General features: G+C 39.9%; 1 protein-coding gene across 5 annotated transcripts in view; it reads right to left on the bottom strand.

Annotated features, from left to right (window-relative positions):
* Positions 1 to 21,517, bottom strand: part of FAM13C (family with sequence similarity 13 member C) — a 169,392-nt gene that overhangs the window by 45,597 nt on the left and 102,278 nt on the right. The gene's annotated exons all lie outside the window — the stretch shown is intronic.

Raw genomic sequence — 21,517 nt, 5'->3', positions numbered from 1 at the left:
TACACAGCGGTGAGTCCGCAGCTCGGCAAAACCCCTTCTTCCAGCGCCTGGCAGGGGGGAGGATCTCAGCCCCAGCGGCTTCAGGCAGAGCTGATTGTGCCAGAATCAGATACACATTATTCCACATGCAGCCTCAGTTTCTGCCTCCTTGCAATCCTAACGTATATGGCTTTATATGTCACACATGGGACTGGTGATTTCGTCAACAGGAGACGCTGCACCAGGAGAGCCAATCTGAGATGGTATATGCTGCCCGGGTGCTTGAGGCTTTACGCTTTGCAAGTGTTTCATTCATTGTGCTGACATCAGGAGCAAGTGACATTAGGCCCCTCCCAGGCTACCATTCATGAAAGCCAGCATCCCTTAACCACGAAGACTGCAGCAGACCGCAGTGCATAAAGAGTTACTGCTGCAGAGGCCGCCTGGCTTCTGGGAGGTGCTTCTGGGCTCCCTGATCTACATCTGTATCTGGGAGGGTATATGCATGCACGCATGTCTGTCTTCTGAAGTTGCTCCTCACACATGGGATGGCTATAGCTGCTGGTATCAAAAGCAGAGTGCAGGGAGCAAGGGAGAGGGCCTTGGTCACTGAGTGTGACCCAGCCACCGAGGGAGAAGCAATTTCTTAGCTCCCAGAACAACCCTCTCCCCACCCCCTTTATTTCTCATTTTAAATTTCTCCCATGGTTCTTAATAAGAACAGAGTCATACAGACTGATGTACGTATCCTGCCATGATGCAGATGCCCAGCAAATTAATTCCCCTGACCAGGTGAAAATGAGTCATGCCTGAGGCCTTGGCGGGGTGCCACTCCCCTGCAAGAGGAAAGTTCTGCAGGCCTCAGAAGCTCCTCCACCCACAGAGCTCCTGGCAGGGGTGGCTACCTGGAGTGGAGCCATTGATCCTGTGCCTACTACGACCCTCCAGTATACACATACTCTACTCACACTCTACCGTCCACCTTCATACCCAACCACCACACCCTACTCCATACGCACGCCCCCATTCCTATCCCATGCATACCCTTATACCCTACCTTACCTTCACCTCCTGATTTCCACACCCTCGTGCCCAACCCCCATACCTTCACACTACTTGCACATACATTTAACTCCCAAATAACCCCATACACCCTCTCATTTCTACCCTTCACACTCACCATTTTTATCCCCTACTACACACATACACACATACACACACACACACACACAGAAACACCCCACCATACACACACCATATATACACCCTCATACTCCCACTCTCATACCTATTTGGAACACACACACACCCCCTACCCGCATATATACCCTCACACCTTACCTCACATAAGCGCCTACCTCCAACATCTCTTCACACCGAACCCCTCCCCTCACAGAGTACCTATTCCTACACATATACCCTCATCCATGCTGTTGATGTGAGTAATATGAGCCCCCAGCAGTGTTTTCAAAGTTGTTCACTGCTAAGTGGGCTCCAGATACCTCCCTCCTCTGCCACGCTCAGAGATGAAGGTACAAACCTCCTCTGTGCTCAGGAGCTGCTGACTGAGAGCCCACAGCTCAGATGAGGCATCTACCTGAGATCCCGTCACTTTTTTACTGCTCCCTCCTCCTTCTGGGATGTTCTCCCAGCAGCTGATTGTGGAGGTAAGAGCCTGAGGTTACTGACAGGAGGTACAGAGAAGCAAGGGCATCAAGTTTCTGGAAAGAGTTCTAGGCATCTGGGAGACAAAAAGAACAATTCCAGACAAGCTTCCTACTGGAGGAACGCAGAGATCAGAGTGACCTTTCAAAAAAGAGCAAAACTATTCTGAAAATTAAGAAATGATGACATGAGAACATAAAATGGTGCAGCTGCTATAGAAAACAGTATGGCATTTCCTCAAAAAAATTAAAAATAGAACAACCATATGATCCAGTAATTCTGCTATTGCATATATACCCCAAAAGCAGGGACGCAAACAGATATTTGTGCATCCATAGTCATAGCAATATTATTCACAATACCCAAGAGTTACATTATAGACTGAATTGTGTCTTCCCCAAATTCATATGTTGAAGACCTAACCCCCAATGTAACTGTATCTGGAGATGGGGCTTTTAAAGGGAAAATGAGGTCTAAGGGTGGGGTCCTAATTCAATATGATTAGTGTCATTATAAGCACACAGAGAGAGAGACACCAGGGATGCATCCACAGAGGAAAGGCCATGTGAAAAAGTGGCTGTTTGCCAGCCAAGGAGAAAGGCTTCAGGAGAAACTAACTCTGCCAGCACCTTGATCATGAGCTTTCAGCCTCCAGAACTGAAAAGATAAATGTTGTTTCAGCCACCCAGTCTGTAGTATCTTTTTTTTTTTTAATGGCAGCTCTAACAGAGTATTGGTAGACTAATACAAGGTAGGAAGGAAGGAAGGAAGGAAGGAAGGAAGGAAGGAAGGAAGGAAGGAAGGAAGAACGGAGGGAAGGAAGGCAGGTGGTCCATCCCTACATTTAGAGGAAGGGTGTGGAACCTACTGCTTCTTGTAGACTCCATGTGTTCTTATATATTCTACAAAGTAAAAGAGGACATGTCAGCTCTGCTACCTTCTATGCATCTGACTTTGGGCAAGCATCTTCGCTATTCTAAACCTTAGTTTCTTATATATAGTAACAGTAAGAATGGCACCTGTTCTCAGAATTAAATGGAAGGCGTGAAATGCACTTTGTAGATATGTACATATGTACCAGCATATGGCAAACACTCAAGGACTGAACACTGGGTTTATTACGAATTATCTCCACACCCCAGAGGCCACTGGGCAGAGCTCTGGTCATGTGTGAGGCCAAATGCTATACCAACTCTGAGGCCTTCACTCATCACTTTATCTCCCAGGGCCCCACTTTCTGCATCTGTCTATAAAGGGCCTGAGACTGGATGACTTCTAAGTTCCTTTCCAACTCTAAAAGAAAGGAAAGCAAACATGCACATACACTGAGGATGGTGCACAGAATCTGGCACCGTGTGGGTGCTTAGACAGTGTTTCGGGAACTGAACCAAGTGTTCATGCAACACAAATAAACAGCAAAGAATTTCAAAGCACAGGAGTATGTCAGCTCACATTCAGAGGCCTCTGAACTCCCAAAGGGAGTGAGGCATAATGCTGAGACTCAGTCACGGCTAGAAGTAGTAATTGGGTTGTCATCCGTCTTCCTCTCCCACCTCTCCTTCCCTTGTACTCAGACTGAAGCAAAAACAAGACAGGAGATTTGTCAAAGGAGATCCATCTGCATGGCTGGTTTATTCCTCTCTGAGATAGGAGATGGGAGTAAGGTTAAAGGAATGGAGAAGAAAACAAGTGGCAAATGAAACAGGAGGGAGAAGATGAAGGTCTCAAGGTATAAGACCTCCAAGTAGAAGGGAAAAAATAAGCTGCTATACCTGAGGACAAGAGAGCAGAACGGAAGAAACTCTGCAAACCAGCTGTCATCAACTATATTCCTTCCCCATCCCAAACTGACCCATTACCTGAAGATGACCTGCTGCTCCTCAACATAGGAATGCAGAGTGGGGATCTGGACACCCTGTGTGGGATGGGCCCATAAAGGGATACCTCTCCTGATGACCAGGAAACCCAGGACAAGGGTGGGGGGGTGGGGGATTTACCTGTGAGCAATCTATGCCACCATCACATGTCCTTCCAGTGGGCAACAGAAGACATCCAGCCTGTCGCATCAGGGCTGAGCCCCACAGACAAACCCTGGAGAAGGCCCATGGACAAATCACACTGCACATTGTGCCCCTATGCAGATGTAACACCATACCACACATGCAGCTCCTAGGCTCAGGATGCTTTTAATGCAGCTCTCCCCAGCTCTCCCATCTGGTTATGAACAAAACCAAAGAGAAGTCCACGAAACCTAGGTGTGGCTTTCTAAAAGTTAATTTTTTTCTCTTTTACATAATGGAAAATATGCTACTTGTTTTAGAAAATACTCTACTCACTTTTCTCTGCTATGCAATTACCAGGTCCCTCTTTAGTTGGGTTGGAATGGAGAACACCCACACAGGCTGGATGGTTAAATACTATTTTAAGGTGCCTTTGTCTGCAATTCACCAGTTGCAGAGTAGGGACAGCTTACTTTTAATTTCTGTGAAGAGGTTTAGTGGCCCTCTCACATCCTTTTATCTAAGAACTGTATATAGATTCTCTATGGTGATATGAAGATCAAATTGGATATTTGCTCAAAGTTGGGGATAAAACTGGGTCCCCGAACATCCCCAGTTTTACTTACCATTCTTCTTCTCTGATTTTAATGTTTTCCATGTATATTTCCTCCATTACCCACCTCCCCGCCCCTCCCCCCACACACTACCCTTTCTTTCCATCTGCTTCCTGACCTCCCCAGGCCTGATTTAGCTATAGTTGCTTCACAGTCAAATTTCTATCAAATTCTTGAGCCAGTTTTGATTACCTTATCTAAACAGCAGCCCCCAATTTCTCTGTTAGCATCTTGTTTATTTCCTTTCTAACATTCACTATACTATGTAATTTCATTCATTTCTCAATTGTTTATTAGCTCTTTCGAGCTCCAAGAGGACTGGTACCATGCCTCCATTGTTCACTGCCATACCTAGAACAATGAGTAGTACAGGAGCCAACCAATAAAAGGACTGCCATTGCATATTAGTTTTTATTTCCTGAACTCTTTAGGCCCTTCTGAGTATCCAATTTCAAGCTGCCCTGGCCCAGAAACTTTAAAATGATTACAAATCACTAGGGAATCTGTTAAAGATGTGCATTTGAATAGAGATCACCCAAGAGATTCAGATTCTGTGGTCCAGAGCATGGTCATTTAGATACAGGAGGTCTAAGGTCCATACTTTGAGAGATGTAGCCCTATGCCCTGGGGACTTGACCCACTCTAAATGCTGCCTTGCTTGCCTGCTTAGCTCCACCTGTCCCAGGAACAATAGTTTTTTGCTGACTCCCCGCCCTCTGATACCCTCATTAGCTTCCTGCCCTAGACACGCCTCGAGGGCTGCTTCTCCCTCGTCTCACCATATACACACACTCACACCAGGACACATGTGCTCAGAAGCAAGGCAGTGTTGCCTTCCAAATGGCTGTTGCTGGTCTCTGCATGTTCTTGCCAAAAGAAGTGAGACTTCTTCCAAAGGTGATGGCTATAGGAAAATGCCAAATTGACCCTGACCCTAGAAAGAGTGGGCTTTTGGCTAATTCCTTTGGGGCCTGTGTTGTTTATAGTCCAGCAAGCTTTACAGCCAGGTCTAACTGAAGGATTACACACTTCAGTTCAGCCTCCTCTGCTCCAGGTGATCAGCCATCACTACCACACTCCCCAATGGAGAAATTCAATGTAAAAGAACAACTTATTCACTTCTAGGGGCCCTTTGTTGACTAGGGGATCCAGGCCCTACTCTGATATTATCAAGACTTCTTTTTAAACAAGGACAATACCGCCACAACACGTGATAACCCAAACCAAATTTCCTTTCAGCCAAATGATTTCAACCTGGAAAGGGAGTACTGTACTTAGTTCATCTCATTGTGATGTCCTTGTTATGTTCACCTTGATAAATAAATATAAAAATGAGATGTTTGGGAGAGAATAATACAGTTTATAAACTCATATTTTAATTCAGGACTCTGAGCTTTTCTAGATGATAAGACATTGATTTTCTAAAACTACAATGTGTCTCATTTTCAATTCATGGAATGGACTTCAATAGTTTCTCTTTGGAGCTATTAGTACTTAAACTATCCAAAAGGACAGTGTTAAAGAGAATAACCCCTCCCCCCAAAATCATATTTTCCAAAACACTGATTATATCCCAAGGGCTAAAGTCCACAAATCTAGTCTGTATTGTAACCCATACATTAATTCTTAGTGGCTACTTCTGTTCCAATTTCTTTCAGCTCTGAAAAATATTCTGCTTAAAAACTAAACTCAGTAGGATGGGGTGGACTGTGATGGAAATGTAGGAAGATCCTGAACTCACCTACTTCCATGGACACACCAAATCTATAGCTACATATAGAACAATCCCCTCTGAAAAAAAATCCTGAAAACTAGCTGAACAGCTATTCCACAACAAAGGATAAAAGGGCTACATTGAGAAGGGCAGGAGAAGCAGACACACGATCTTGCCAAAAACCCCACCTCTAGCATGGTGATCCACAATCAGGAGGGATCTCACAAATATAAAGCTTCTCCCTAAGGAGCAAGGGCTTCATGCCCTACATGAGGTACCCCAACCTTTGGAACCCACAATGGAGATACAAACTCCAAAATGTCTGACCTTGAAAACCACATCCAGGAAACCCAGGGGACTGTACAGAAATGACCAGCTTACATGCAGACTAACTAACTCTGGGGACTAGCACAAAAGCAGCAATTTGTGGGGCACCTGGAGGACTCAGTTGAGGATCTGACTCTTGGTTTTGGCTCCATGTTAGGCTCCAGACTCAGTGGGGAGTCTGCTTGAGATTCTCTTCCTCTGCCCCTGCCCCTGCTTGAGCATGCTCTCTCTCTCTCTCTCTAAAATGAATAATATACCTTTAAAATCAAACATACAAACAAACAAAAAGCAGCAGTTTTAAAAGTGCCTAAACTATATGTGAAGAAGATTCATTTGCTAACGTTAAACCATCTACTGGAGGGGCAGGGAACTATAAGGACTCTCTCTGGGGACTGAGGCACTGGCACGTGCCACTTTTGTACTCTCTCTCTAACTTGATAGTGCAGGCAGGTGTGCCCTAGCCCTGCACTCTTCCACTTCCCTGCTAGAGCTGGCAGGCACACCCTGGCCCTGCAGTCTCCCACTGTCATGCTATGGCCTGCAGGCACATTGTCTGTGTGCCCTGTGTTCTACCACTGCCTTACAAAGGCCAGTGAGCATGCACGGTTCACAAAGGGAACACTCCTTGATCACCTTACTCACTCTTCTGGCCAATAAGAACATTACATTATGTTCCTGCATTCCATAGGACTATAACAACTGGAGACAGTTCTTAGCTGACTACGACCACCCCCAGGCTAATATAAACAGCAGACTGAAAGACACTCCCAGTCTTTCTGTTAAAAAGGCTTATTTACTTGTTTTAGACCTTCAGTGTGAGGGACAGGCTTCAGGTCTGCCAAACATCTAGAGGCTATGGGGGTGTTCTCAAGGAACCTAAGCAGGGACACCATCTTTGTGTTCTCCTTTGCCTTGATACAGCACATGCCAGTACCTCCCAGAAAGAAGCATATATATTCATCTGAAGCTCTGATTTTTGCACCTGTCATCCAGGGGACACCAGATGACCTGTCTGGAAGCCAGCAGGATTTACAATTGCAGCCCCACAGGAGTATATATATTTGCAAACTTTTAAAAGTTGCTGCCTGACAGTCTGGCTTCTAATCACCTGAAACTAGGTGCTGACTGAGATCTCTCTCTTTGGAACACTGGTAAGTCTTGGCACACCCTCAGCAACTGGGACCTACCAAGAATAAATGAGCCTGCTTAGACAATTACAAAGATTCTAGAGACAACCAAGAACTAGGGCAGGGTTGAAAGATAAGGTTCATCTCTTACACAAGGCCCTCCTTCAAGACTGGGAGAGATAGCTTTTTCCCCTAATACATAGAAAAACAAAAAACAAAAAACACACAGAGAGTCAGTCAAAATGGAAAAACAGAGGACCATGTTCCAAATAAAAGAACTAACTGAAATCCCAGGAAAAACAATTTAATAGAATGGAGATAAGTAACCTACCTGATAAAAAATTCAAAGTAATGGTCATAAAGATGCCTACCAAACTTGGGAGAAGAATGGACGAGGCTGGTGAGAACTTAACAAAGAGATAAAGAATATAAGAAAGTACCAAACAGAAGTCACAGACCTGAAGACTATAACAGTAACAAAATATACACTAGAGGGAATAAAGAGCAGATTAGAGGACAAAGAAGAACTGATTTGTGATCTGATAGGGTAATGGCAATCATTCAAAATGAAGAGCAGAAAGAGAAAAGAATTTAAAGAAATGAGGATAGTTTAGGCACCTCTGGGACAGCATCAAGGATACTAACATCCTCATTATGGGGGGTCCCAGAATGAGAAGACAGAGAGATAGGGGCAGAAAACTTCTTTGCTCAAAAACATAAAACGTGTTGGAGGAGGAGTAAAAATGTGGCACTTTCAGAATGCATTTGAACTTAAACAATCACCAACCAAAATAGATTGCTATATACATAAGTGGTTATATATGAAATTCATGGTAAGCACAAACCAAAAACCTATAATAGATACATAAAAAATAAAGAGAAAGGAATCTACACATAACACTATAGAAAGTCATCAAATCCTAGTGAATAAAGGGAGAAGAACAGAGAACTATAAAAACAAGCAGAAAACAATTAACAAAATGGAAATAAAAACATACCTAACAATAACTAGTTTACATATAAACGGACTAAATGTTCCAATCAGAAGACAGCATAGCTGAATGGAAAATGGAAGAGGTAAAACAAAACAAAACAAAACAAAACAAAAAACAAGACACATCTATATGCTGCCTGCAAGCCACTCACTTTAGATCTAAAGATACAAACAGACTGAAAGTGAAGGGATAGAAATATATTCCATGCAAATGGAAACAAACAAAAAGCTGGGGTAGCAATATTTATATTAGACAAAATAGACTTTTAAACAAAAATTGTAACAAGAGACAAAGAAGAACCTTACATAATGATAAAGAGATTGATCAAAAAATATAATAAAACATTGTACATATTTATGCACCCAACATAGGAGCACCTAAACATATAAAGCAAATGTTAACAAATGCAATGGGAGAAATAGACAGTAATACAACAGCAGGGAATTTTAACACCCCACTTACATCAATGGATAAATCATCCAGACTGAAAATCAATAAGGAAACATTGACACTGAACAACACATAAGACCAGATGGACTTAACAGATATATACATAGCATTCCTCCAAAAACAAGAGAATACATTTTCTTCTCAGGTACACATGGAACATTCTCCAGGATAGATCACATTAGCCCCAAAATAAGTCTCAGTAAATTTTAGAAGATTGAAATCATATTAAGCATTTTTTCTGACCACAGCACTATGAAACTAGAAATCAACTACAAGAAGAAAACTGGAAAAAGCACAAACATGTAAAGACTAAACAATATACCACAAAACAGCCAATGGGTCAATGAATAAAGAGGAAATCAAAAAACACCTTGAGACATATGAAAATGAAAACACAGTGCTCCAAAATATGGGACACATCAAAAGCAGTTCTAAGAGGGAAGTTTATGATGATACAGGCCCACCTCAAGAAATGACAACAAAAAAATCTCAAATAAACAATCCAAACTTATACCTAAGGCAACCAGAAAAGAAGAACAAAGTCCTAAGTTAGTAGGAGGACAGAAATAATAAAGATAAGATTATAAATAAAATAGAGACTAAAAAATAAATAGAAAAGATTAATAAAATTAAGAGCTGGGGTGAGGCAGGAAGATGGTGAAGTAGGAAGATTCTGAGCCCACCTCATCCCACAGACTCGTCAAGATAAAAGCTAAATCTATGAAACTAACTTTGAAAATGTCCCAAAGACAGTCAGAACAAATCTTCCACAGTTAATCACACAGAGAAAGTCACGTTGAAAAGTGTAGGAGCACAGAGACATAGTTGGAAACAATCCCCTCCACTGCACCCCCAGTAAGACAAATAAGAGAGCATCACAAGTATGGAGAAGCAAGAGGTTCAGACCCAAACTAGGCACCCCTAGCACTGGGGACCCACACTGGGAAGACAAGTCCCCATAACATCTGGCTTTGAAAACCAGTGGGCCTTAACTTTAGTAGCTTTAAAAATCAGCAGGCTTTACTCTGGGAGAGCCAAAGCCTGGTAGAAAACTGAGTTTCTACTCTAAAAGCCAGCATAATATATAACTTAAGCCCAAGACACAGCACAGAAGTACCAGTTTGAAAATCACCTGGGGTATATGTGAAGGAGATTTATTGACTAAGAACATGTGATGGAGGGGCAAGGAATTCAGAAAATTTCTCTAGGAATATAAGTGCTGCTGGCTGCCATTTTTCTTACACTCCCCCAGCCTAGATAGCCAGATGCTTGCAGGAGCCAGTTTTAACACTCTCCATCTACCTTGCTAGTAATGCATGCCCTGCCCCAGCATTTCCCTGAGGACCCACCCAACACAATCTGCCGGCCTCTGCAGGCATCGCTCCTAAGAAGCTCCTGCTTCACCACACCCTGCTGGTAGCCTTGGCAGAGGAGAGTAGCACCACTCCAAAGTTACTCCTGCCCTGGAGAGTGAGAGATAACCTCACACACTAGTATGCCCAGAGTTCCAGCAGCCCAATCTCTTAATGAGAGCCTCTCAGTTGGCCCAGCAGGGACAAGTGTTTGCCATGTGCTCACAACTATGGTGGAGAAGCTAACTGTAGACAGCTAGGCTAACTGCTAGCCCTGTCCACGAACAAAACTGCAGCAGCCTCATACAGGCTTGTCAACAGTGTGGGAACAAAATCCTTCCCAGTGTACCCAGCACAAGTAAAGTGGGTCATTGCAGCCAGCTGGGCTGAAGGCAATCAGGGCTCAGCACAACAGTAGAGCACATGCAGCTGATAGAGGCAATACCCTGGAGGGCCTGGTTCTGGTTACCAGGGGTGATTGCACTACAGGGCACAAGATTTCTTCTACATAAGGCCACCACTTTCAAGATCAGGAGACATAGCTAACCTACCTAAGACACAGAAGCAAACACAGAAAGTTAGACAAAATGAAGAGACAGAGGAATGTGTCCCAAATCAAAGACAAAGACAAAGTCAGGGTAAAAGAGCTAAATGAAATAAAGATAAGCAATATGCCTGATAAGGAATTCAAAGTAATGGTCATAAAGATACTCACTGGACTTGAGAAAGAGTGGAAGAACTTCAACAAAGAGAGAGAAAAATATAAAAAAGAACCAATCAGAGCTGAAGAATTCAATAACTAAAATAAAATATCCACCAGAGGGAATCAACAGCAAATTAGAGAATGCAGAAGAACAAATCAGTGATCTGGAATACAGGATAATGGAAAACAACCAAGCTGAACAGCAAAAAGAAAAGAAAATAATAAATGAAAACCGGTTTAAGGAACTCAGTGACATCACTGAGAGTAATAACATTTGCATTATAGGAATCCCAGAAAAAACAGACAGAAGGGGACAGAAAACTTATTTGAAGAAATAATAAGCAAAAATTTCCTCAATCTAGAAAAGGAAACAGATATCTAAGTCTAGGAAGAACAGAGAGACTATAACAAGATGAGCCCAAAGAGGTCCCACCACAACACATAATTAAAATGGCAAAAAAGTAACAATAGAGAATTTTAAGAGCAGGGGAAAAAAAAAAAAAAAAAGGAAATAGTTACATACAAGGGAAACTCCATAAGACTATCAGCCGATTTTTCAGGAGAAACTTTGCAAGCCAGAAGGGAGTGGCATGGTATATTCCAAAGTACTGAAAGGAAAATACCTAAAACGAAGAATGCTCTGCCTAGCAAGATTATCATTCCCAATAGAAGAAGACATAATTTCCCAAACAAAAGTCAAAGGAATGTATTACCACTATATCATCCTTACAAGAAATGTTAAAGGGAATTCTTTAAATGGAAAGAAAAAGGTCATCACTAGAGGAAAATAGTATGAAAGGAAAAAAAATTTTCAAGTAAAAGCGAGCATATAGTAAAGGTAGTAGATTAGTCACTTACAAAGCCAATACGAAGGTTAAAACACAAAAGCAGTAGAATAATATTTACAAGAAAGAGTTCAGGCATACAAAAAATAAAGATATGTAAAATACTATATCACATATATAAAATGTGAAGAGTAAAAATTTGGTGCTTTTAGAATGTGTTTGAACTTATGCAACCATCAAATTAATATATATGCTATATATGTAAGATGTTATATAAAAACCCAATGGTAACCACAAATCAAAAACCTATAATAGAGAAGTGTATGGCAGAGGAGGAATTAAGATAGCAGAGGAGTAGGGGGACCCTAAGCTTGTCTTGTCCTTCAAACACAGCTAGATAGTTATCAAAGCATTCAGAACACTCAAGAAATCAGTCAGAGGAGGGAGAGAACAAAAACTGCAAGTCTACCAGTAGAAAAGCAAACAGCTTTTGGAAGTAGGAAGTGAGGAGAATAGTCTTAGGGGAGATATAACTGTGGATATGGTGGCGAGAAAGGAGCCGGCTTATGGAGTAAACCACAAAATATTATAAGGAGTGGAGTGCAAAATCTGAACTTTTAGAAATCCACTACAGTGGGGGATGTGCCTGGCTAAAAGGTGCTCAAGTGGCTTGCTGGGGTGGAATCCCAGGAGTGACAACGTGGTCTGAGGATCCTCTGGGTCACAAGATCAGGTGGCACCAAGGTGCTACACTGTTCCCAGGCATGGGAAGAGAAAAGCTACCTGGGACCAGCGGGTCTTGGTGCTAGTTTTCTGTTCTGTGTTACCATAAACTGTCAACCACTGTGCCATGTGGCAACAGCTTTCTTGGGACCACTTGGGAAATAGCTAAAGCACTGCAAGACCCTCCCCTAGAGGAACAGTACAGGTCTGTGCCCCGGGAGTCCCTAAAATTTGGAATATTGAAATTTGATCGCATGCCTGGGATAAAAAAGCTGGGACGGTGGGGGTGCCTGGGTGGCTCAGTTGGTTGCCATCTGTCTGCCTTCGGCTCAGGTCATGATCCCAGGGTCCTGGAATTGAGCCCTGCATTGGGCTCCCTGCTCAGTGGGGAGCCTTCTTCTCCCTCTCCCTCTGCCTGCTGCTCCCCCCTCCTGTGCTGTGTGTGTGTGTGTGTGTGTGTGTGTGTGTGTCAAATAAATAAAATATTAAAAAAAAAAAAACGCAGGCAGGAAGGGACACAGGGTTCAGAGAGAAATAGAACACAATAGAGGTGAGCGATTGCTCTTCTATAAAGAGTGTGGGGGTGGGGGGTGTGAACTTTCAGCTCCAGGGCTACAGAGAGGGGTGCCATTATATTTACCCTTATCAGGGCCGAAAGCCTTCAGAGAACAAAACAGCGCCACCTAGTGGAGGCCAGTGTCACTTACACCTGGAGGCATATTTCCACTGAAACGAGTCAGCCTGAGAATCAGCACAGCAGGTTCTTCCCACAGAAGACCAGCAAAAACTGCTTGCTCACAAGTCTACTGAAAACAGTGCTGCAAAGCTTCAGCTCTAGAGGAAACAGGATATAGCTTCCTTTTTATTTTTATTATTTTTTTATTATTTTTCATTTATTTTCTTATTTTTTCAATTCCTTTTTAAATTTTTATTAATCTTTCTCATTTTTATTTATATATATTTTAATATATTTTTTATTTTGTTGTTTCCTTTCATATATATGTGGAATATATAAATATATATCTTTGTATTTTGAGATCTAGATTCTTTTAAGAAGCAGACAAAAACAAACCCAAGATCTAGGTTTTGTTTTGTTTTTTTGTTTGCTTTTTGTTTTGTTTTGTTTTTGTTTTTTTCTCTTTCTTATTTTTTTTCTGGACAAAATGATGAGATGGAGAAATTCACCCCAAAAGAAAGAACAGGAAATAGAACTCATGGCTAGGGATTTAATCAATACAGATATAAGTAAGATACCTGAGCTAGAATTTTAAAAAAACAATTATAAGGATACTAGTTGGATTTGAAAAGAGCAGAGAAGACATGAGAGAATCCCTTACTACAGAGATAAAAACTAAAATCTAGTCAGGTTGAAATTAAAAATGCTATAATTGAGATGCAAACACAAATGGAGGCCATAAAAAGCATGACAGACAAAGCAGAGGAGCGAATCAGTGATACAGAAGGCAAAATTACAGAAAATAATGAAGCTCAAAAGAAAAGAGAAAGAAAAGTAATGAATCATGAAGGTGGAGTTAGGGAACTCAGTGGCTTACTAAGATGTAATAACATTTGTATCATAAGAATCTCAGAAGATGAAGAGAGAAAAACGAGCAGAAGGTCTGTTCAAACAAATTATAGCTGAAAACTTCCCTAATCTGGGGAAGGACACAGACCTCAAAATCCAAGAAGCACACAAAATGCTCACTAAATTCAACAAAACTGACTATCGCCAAGGCATATCATAGTAAAATTCACAAAATACACAGACAAGGAAGGAATCCTGAAAGCAGCAAGGGAAAAAAAGTCCTTAACTTACAAGCAGAGACAGATCAAGCTTGCAACAGATCTGTCCATAAAAACGAGACAGGCCAGAAGACAGTGGCAGGAAATATTCACTGTGCTGAATGGAAAAAAATATGTAGACAAGAATTCTTTATCCAGCAAGGCTGTCATTCAGAATAGAAGGAGAGACAAAGAGTTTCCCAAACAAATAAAAACTAAAGGAGACCATAACCACTAAACCAGCCCTGCAAGAAATTTTAAGGGGGATGCTTTGATTGGAGAAGAAAGACCAAAAGTACTAAAGACTAGAAAGGACAGAGAACATCACCAGATACACTAATTCTACAGGTAACACAAAGGCACTAAATTCATATCTTTCAATAATCACTGTGAATGTAAATGGACTAAATGCTCCAATCCATACACAGATTATCGGAATGGATAAAAAAAAAATCCATCTATATATACAAGAGACTCATTTTAGACCTAAAGACACCTGCAGATAGAACCATTTATCATGCTAATGGATGTCAAAAGAAAGTTGGAATAGCCATACATATATCAGACAAACTAGATTTTAAAACAAAGACTGTAAAAAGAGATGAAGAAAGGGCATTATATCATAATTAAGGCGTCTATCCATCAAGATCCAACAGTTGTATGGGGTGCCTGAATGGCCCAGTTGGTTAAGTGTCCAACTCTTGATTTCAGCTCAGGTCATGATCTCAGAGTTGTGAGATCCAGCCCCACATCAGGCTCCACTCTGGGCAGGGAGCCTGCTTAAGATTCTTTCTCTTCCTCTACCTCTGCCCCTCTCCCCATCTCTCTGCCTTTCTAAAAAAAAAGGAAAAAAATCTAGCAATTGTAAATATTTATGCCCCCAACATGGGAGCACCAAATATATAAATCAATTAATAAGAAGAACAAGAGGGTGCCTGGGTGGCTCAGTTGGTTAAGCATCTGCCTTCAGCTCAGGTCATGAACTTCAGGGTCCTGGGATCGAGTCTCACATCAGGTTCCTTGCTTAGCAGGGAATCTGCTTCTCCCTCTGCTTCTACCTCTTCCCCCTGCTTATGCTTGCTCTCTCTCTCTCTCAAATAAATAAATAAAATATTTTTTTAAAAAAAGAACAAGAAACTCATTGATAATAATACAATAATAGTAAGGGACTTTAACACCCCACTTACAGCAATGGACAGATCATCTAAGCAGAAAATCAACAAAGAAACAATGGCTTTGAACAACACGCTGGACCAGATGGACTTAACAGAACTTATTCAGAACATTTCATCCTAAAGCAGCAGAATACACATTCTTTTTGAGTGCACATGGAATATTCTCCAGAACAGATCACATACTGGGTCACAAATCAACCCTCAACAAGTACAAAAAGACTGATATCATACCATGCATATTTTCAGATCACAACACTATGAAACTCAAAGTCAACCACAAGAAAAAATTTGGACAGACCACAAAAACATGAGGTTAAAGAACATCCTACTAAAGAGTGAACTGTTGGTGGGAATGCAAGCTGGTGCAGCCACTCTGGAAAACAGTATGGAGATTTGTCAAAAAGTTGAAAATAGAGCTACCATACGACCCAGCAATTGTACTAGTGGGTATTTACCCCAAAGATACAAATGTAGGGATCCAAAGGGGTACATGCACCCCGATGTTTATAGCAGCAATGTCCACAATAGCCAAACTATGGAAAGAGCCAAGATGTCCATCAACAGATGAATGAATAAAGAAGAAGTGGTATATATATACAATGGAATATTATGCAGCCATTGAAAGGAATGAAATCTTGACATTTGCAACAACGTGGATGGAACTGGAGGGTATTATGCTGAGCGAAATAAGACAATCAGAGAAAGACATGTATCATATGATCTCACTGATATGAGGAATTCTTAATCTCAGGAAACAAACTGAGGGTTGCTGGAGTGGTGGGGGTGGGAGGTATGGGGTGGCTGGGTGATAGACATTGGCAATGCTATGGTGAGCTCTGTGAATTATGTAAGACTGTTGAATCACAGACCTGTACCTCTGAAACAAATAATACATTATATGTTAAAAAAAAGAAGAAGAAAAAAAAGAAGATAGTAGGAAGGGAAAAATGAAGGGAGGGAAATCGGAGGGGGAGATGAGCCATGAGAGACTATGGACTCTGAGAAACAAACTGACGGTTCTAGAGGGGTGGGGGGTGGGAGGATGGGTTAGCCTGGTAATGGGTATTAAAGAGGGCACATATTGAATGGAGCATTGGGTGTTATATGCAAACAATGAATCATGGAACACTACATCAAAAACTAAAGATGTAATGAACGGTGATTAACATAACATAATAAAATAAAAATAAATAAATAAATACACAAATAAATAAAAATTAAAAAAAGAAAAAAGAAAGAGTGAATGGGTTAACCAGGAAATTAAGGGAGAAATAAAAAAAAAAATACATGGAAGCAAATAAAAATGAAAACACAACAGTCCAGAACCTTTGGGAGGCTTGTATTGCCATATACATCATGCACCTCAAGAAGCAAGAAAAGTTTCAAATACATAATTTAACCTTACACCTAAAGGAGCTAGAAAATGAACAGCAAATAAAGCCAGCAGAAAAAGGGATAAAATTAAGATTAGAGCAGAAATAAATGATATAGAAACAAACGAACAAAACCAGTAGAATGAATTAACAAAACTAAGAGCTGGTTCCTTAAAAGAATGAATAACATTGATAAACACCTAGCCAGACTTATCAGAAAGAAAAGGGAAAGGACCTAAATAGATAAAATCACAAATGAAAGAGGAGAGATCACAACCAACACTGCAGAAATACAAACAATTATAAAAGAATACTATGAAAAATTATATGCCAACAAACTGGGCAACCTGGAAGAAATGGACAAATTCTTAGAAATTTACAAACTACCAAAACTGAAACAGGAAGAAATAGAAAACTTGAAGAGACTCATAACCAGCAAAGAAATTGAATCAGTAATCAAAAATCTCTCCCAACAGAGAGAAATCCTGGGCCAGACGGCTTCCCAGGGGAATTCTATGAGACATTTAAATAGAATTAATGCCTATTCTCAAACTGTTCCAAAATATAGAAATGGAAGGAAGACTTCCAAACTCATTCTATGAAGCCAGAATTACCTTGATCCCTAAACCTGACAAAGACCCCACTGAAAAGGGAATTCCAGGCCAATATCCCTGATGAACATGGATGCAGGAATTCTCAATAAGATACTAGCAAACTGAATTCAAAAGTACATTAAAAGGATCATTCACCATGATCAAGTGGGACTTATTCCTGGGCTGCAGGAGTGGTTCAATATTTGCAAATCAAACAATGTGATATACCACACTAATAAAAGAAAGGGTAAGAACCATATGATCCTGTCAATAGATGCAGAAAAAGCATTTGACAAAATACAGTGTCCTTTCTTGATAAAAACCCTCAACAAAGTAGGGATAGATGGAGCATACCTCAACATCATAAAGGCCATATATGAAAGACCCACAGCTAATATCATCCTCAATGTGGAAAAACTGAGAGCCTTTCCCTTACAGTCAGGAACAAGACAAGGATGTCCACTCTCACCATTACTCTTCAACACAGTCCTAGAAGTCTTAGCCTCAGCAATCAGACAACAAAAAGAAATAAAAGGTATCTGAATTGGCAAGGAAAAAGTCAAACTTTCACTATTTGCAGATGACATAATATTTTATGTAGAAAACCTGAAAGACTCCACCAAAAACTTGCTAGAGTAGGAGATAAAATCAATTTTCAGAAATCTGTTGCATTTCTATACATCAATAATGAAGCCACAGAGAAAGAAATCAAGGAATCAATCCCATTTACAATTGCACCAAAACCCGGACGATACCAAGAAATAAACCTACCAAAGAGGTAAAACCTCTGTACTTGAAAACAATAGAACACATATGAAAAAACTGAAGAGGACACAAAGAAATGGGAAAGCACTCCATGCTCATGAATTAGGAGAATATACATTGTTAAAATGTCTATAACTATCCAAAACAATCTACATATTTAATGCAATCCCTTTCAAAATACCATTGGTATTTTTCCTGGAGCTAGAACAAACAATCCTAAAATTTGTATGGAACCACATAAGACCCCTGCATAGCCAAAGCAATTCTGAAAAATAAAAATAAAACTGGAGGCATCACAATTCCAGACTTCAAGGTTATATTACAAAGCTGTAATCATAAGACAGTATGGTCTTTGTACAAAAACAGACACATAGATCAATAGAACAGAATAGAGAACCCAGAAATGGATCCATCACCATATGATCAACTAATCCTCGGAAAAGCAGGAAAGAATATCCAGTGGCAAAAATACAGTCTCTTCAACAAATGGTGTTGGGAAAACTGGACAGCAACATGTAGAAGAAAGAAACTGGACCACTTTCTTATACCATACACAAAAGTAAATTCAAAATGGATGAAAGACCTAAATCTAAGACTGAAAACCATCAGAATCCTAGAGGAGAACACAGGCAGAAACCTCTTGACCTCAGCCACAGCAACTTCTTATTAGATATGTTACCAGAAGCTAGGGAAACAAAAGCAAAAATGAACTATTGGGATTTCATCAAAATAAAAAGCTTATGCACAGCAAAGGAAACAATCAACAAAATGAAAAGGCAGCCTATGGAATGGGAGAAGATATTTGCAAATGACATATCTGATAAAGGGTTAGTATCCAAAATCAATAAAGAACTTTTCAAAGTCAACACCCAAAAAGAAATAATCCAGTTAAGAAATAGGCAGAAGACATGAATAGACACTTATCCAAAGAAGACATCCAGATGGCTTACGACACTTGAAAAGATGCTCAACATCATGATGATGATCAGGGAAATGCAAATCAAAACCATGATGAGGTACCACCTCACACTTGTCAGAATCACTAAAATTAACAACACAAGAAACAATAGGTGTTGGCAAGGATGCAGAGAAAGGGGAACCCTCTTGCACTGCTGGTGGGAATGCAAACTGGTGCAGCCATTCTGGAGAAAAATTTGGAGGTTCTCAAAAAGTTAAAAATAGAACTACCCTACCATCCAGGAATTGTACTGCTAGGTATTTACCCAAAGTAAACAAAAATACAGATTCAAATGGATAAATGCACCCCAATGTTTATATCAGCATTATCAACAAGAGCCAAACTCCGCAGAGAACCCAAATGTCCATCAACTGATGAATGGATCAAGACTAATAGATACCACATCATACACACACACACACACACACACACACACACACACACGAATATTACTCAGTCATCAAAAAAAAAAAGAAATCTCGCCATTTGCAATGACATGATGGAGCCAAAGTGTATTATGCTAAATGAAATAAGTCAGTTATAGAAAGACAAATACCATATGATCTCATTCATATGTGGAATTAAAGAAAGAAAACAGATGAACATATGGGAAGAAGGAAAAGAAAAAAGGAGAGAGGGAAACAAACCATAAGTGACTCTTAACAATAGAGAACAAACTGAGGGTTGATGGAATGAGGTGGGTGGAGGATGGGCTAGATGGGTGATGGATATTAAAAAGGGCACTTGTGATGAACACTGGGTATTGTATGTAAGTGATGAATCACTGAATTCTACTCCAGAACCAATATTGCACTGTATGTTAACTAACTAAAGTTGAAATTAAAAAACAAAAAAATCTACAATACACACAAAAAAATAAAGAGAAACTAATCCAAGCATAACACTAAAGAAAGCCATCAGACCAAAAGGGAAGAGAGAAGAACTAAAAAGTAATTAGAAAATTATTAACAAAATGTCAGTAAGTATTTTATTGACACAACAATAATTACTTTAAATGTAAATGGACATATTGCCCCAATCAAAAGACATAGGGTGACTTCATAAATTAAAAAAAAAAACAAGATTCAACTACATGTTATCTACAAGAGACTCACCTAAAGACACATGAGGATTGAAAGTGAAAGGATGGAAAAACATACCATGCAAATGGAAGGGAAAAAAAAAAGCTAAACTAGCAATATTTATATCAGACAAAATAGATGTTAAAACAAAGACTGTAGCAAGAGACAAAGGGCACTTCATAATGATAAAAGGATCAATCAAACAAGAAGATTTAACAATTGTAAATATCTATTCAGCCAACATAGAAGCACCTAAATACATAACGCAAATATTAACAGACATAAAGGAAGAAACTGACAAGAATACAGTGATAATAGGGAAATTCAACATCCCACTTACATCAATGGGTAGATCATCCAGATTTTAGAAAATCAACAAGTAAACAGTGGCTTTGAACAACATAAGACCAGATAGACCTAAGAGATATATACAAAACATTCCATCCTGAAATGGGAGAATACACCTTGCCTTCAAGTACACATGGAGTATTCTCCAGGACAAATAACAGGTTAGGAAAAAAGTCTCAGTAAATTTAAGAAGACTGAAATCATGTCATTCATCTTTTTCATTCATAAGAATATAAAACTTGAAATGAGTTGCAAGAAAAAATATGGAAAAACCACAATACATGGAGGCTAAACAACATGCTATTAAACAACTAAGAGATTGAGAAGAAATCAAAGAGGAAATCAAAATCTACATGAAGACAAAAGTGAAAGCAAAGTTCAAAATCTTTGGGATACAACACGTATATGGTCAATTATTCTATAAAAAAAGGAGCAAGAATATACAATGAAGAAAAGATAGTCTTTTCAATAAATGGTGTTGGAAAAATTGGGCAGCTACCTGAAAAAGAACTAAACTGGATCACTTTCATATACCATACACAAAAATAAACTCAAAATGGATTAAAGACCTGATTATGAGACCTGATACCATAGAATGCCTAAAGAAAATCTGAATAGACTGATTACTAGTAATGAAATTAAATAAGTAATCAAAAAATTTCCAACAAACAATAGTAATTTGTTGGACATCAGCCTTAGCAACATATTTATGGTTATGTCTCCTCAGGATAGGGAAACAAACACAAAAATAAACTATTGGGACTACACCAAAATAAAAAGATTTTGCACAGCAAAGAAAATCATCAACAGAACAAAAAGGCAACCAAGTGAATGGGAGACGATATTTGTAAATGATATACCTATAAAGGGTTAATATCCAAAATATATAAGAACTTATACAACTCAACACCAAAAAAACAAATAATCCAATTAAAAAATAGGCAGGGGACCTAAATAGACATTTTTTCCAAAGACATACAGACAGCCAAAAGACATGAAAAGATGCT

This window comes from Callorhinus ursinus, unplaced genomic scaffold (genome assembly GCF_003265705.2).
Source record: "Callorhinus ursinus isolate GAN/ISIS: 27379988/994484 unplaced genomic scaffold, GSC_fseal_2.0 scaffold69, whole genome shotgun sequence".
Lineage (NCBI taxonomy): Eukaryota > Metazoa > Chordata > Mammalia > Carnivora > Otariidae > Callorhinus > Callorhinus ursinus.
The sequence above is the reverse complement of the archived record's forward strand: the minus strand, read 5'-3'. Positions and strand labels throughout refer to the sequence as shown.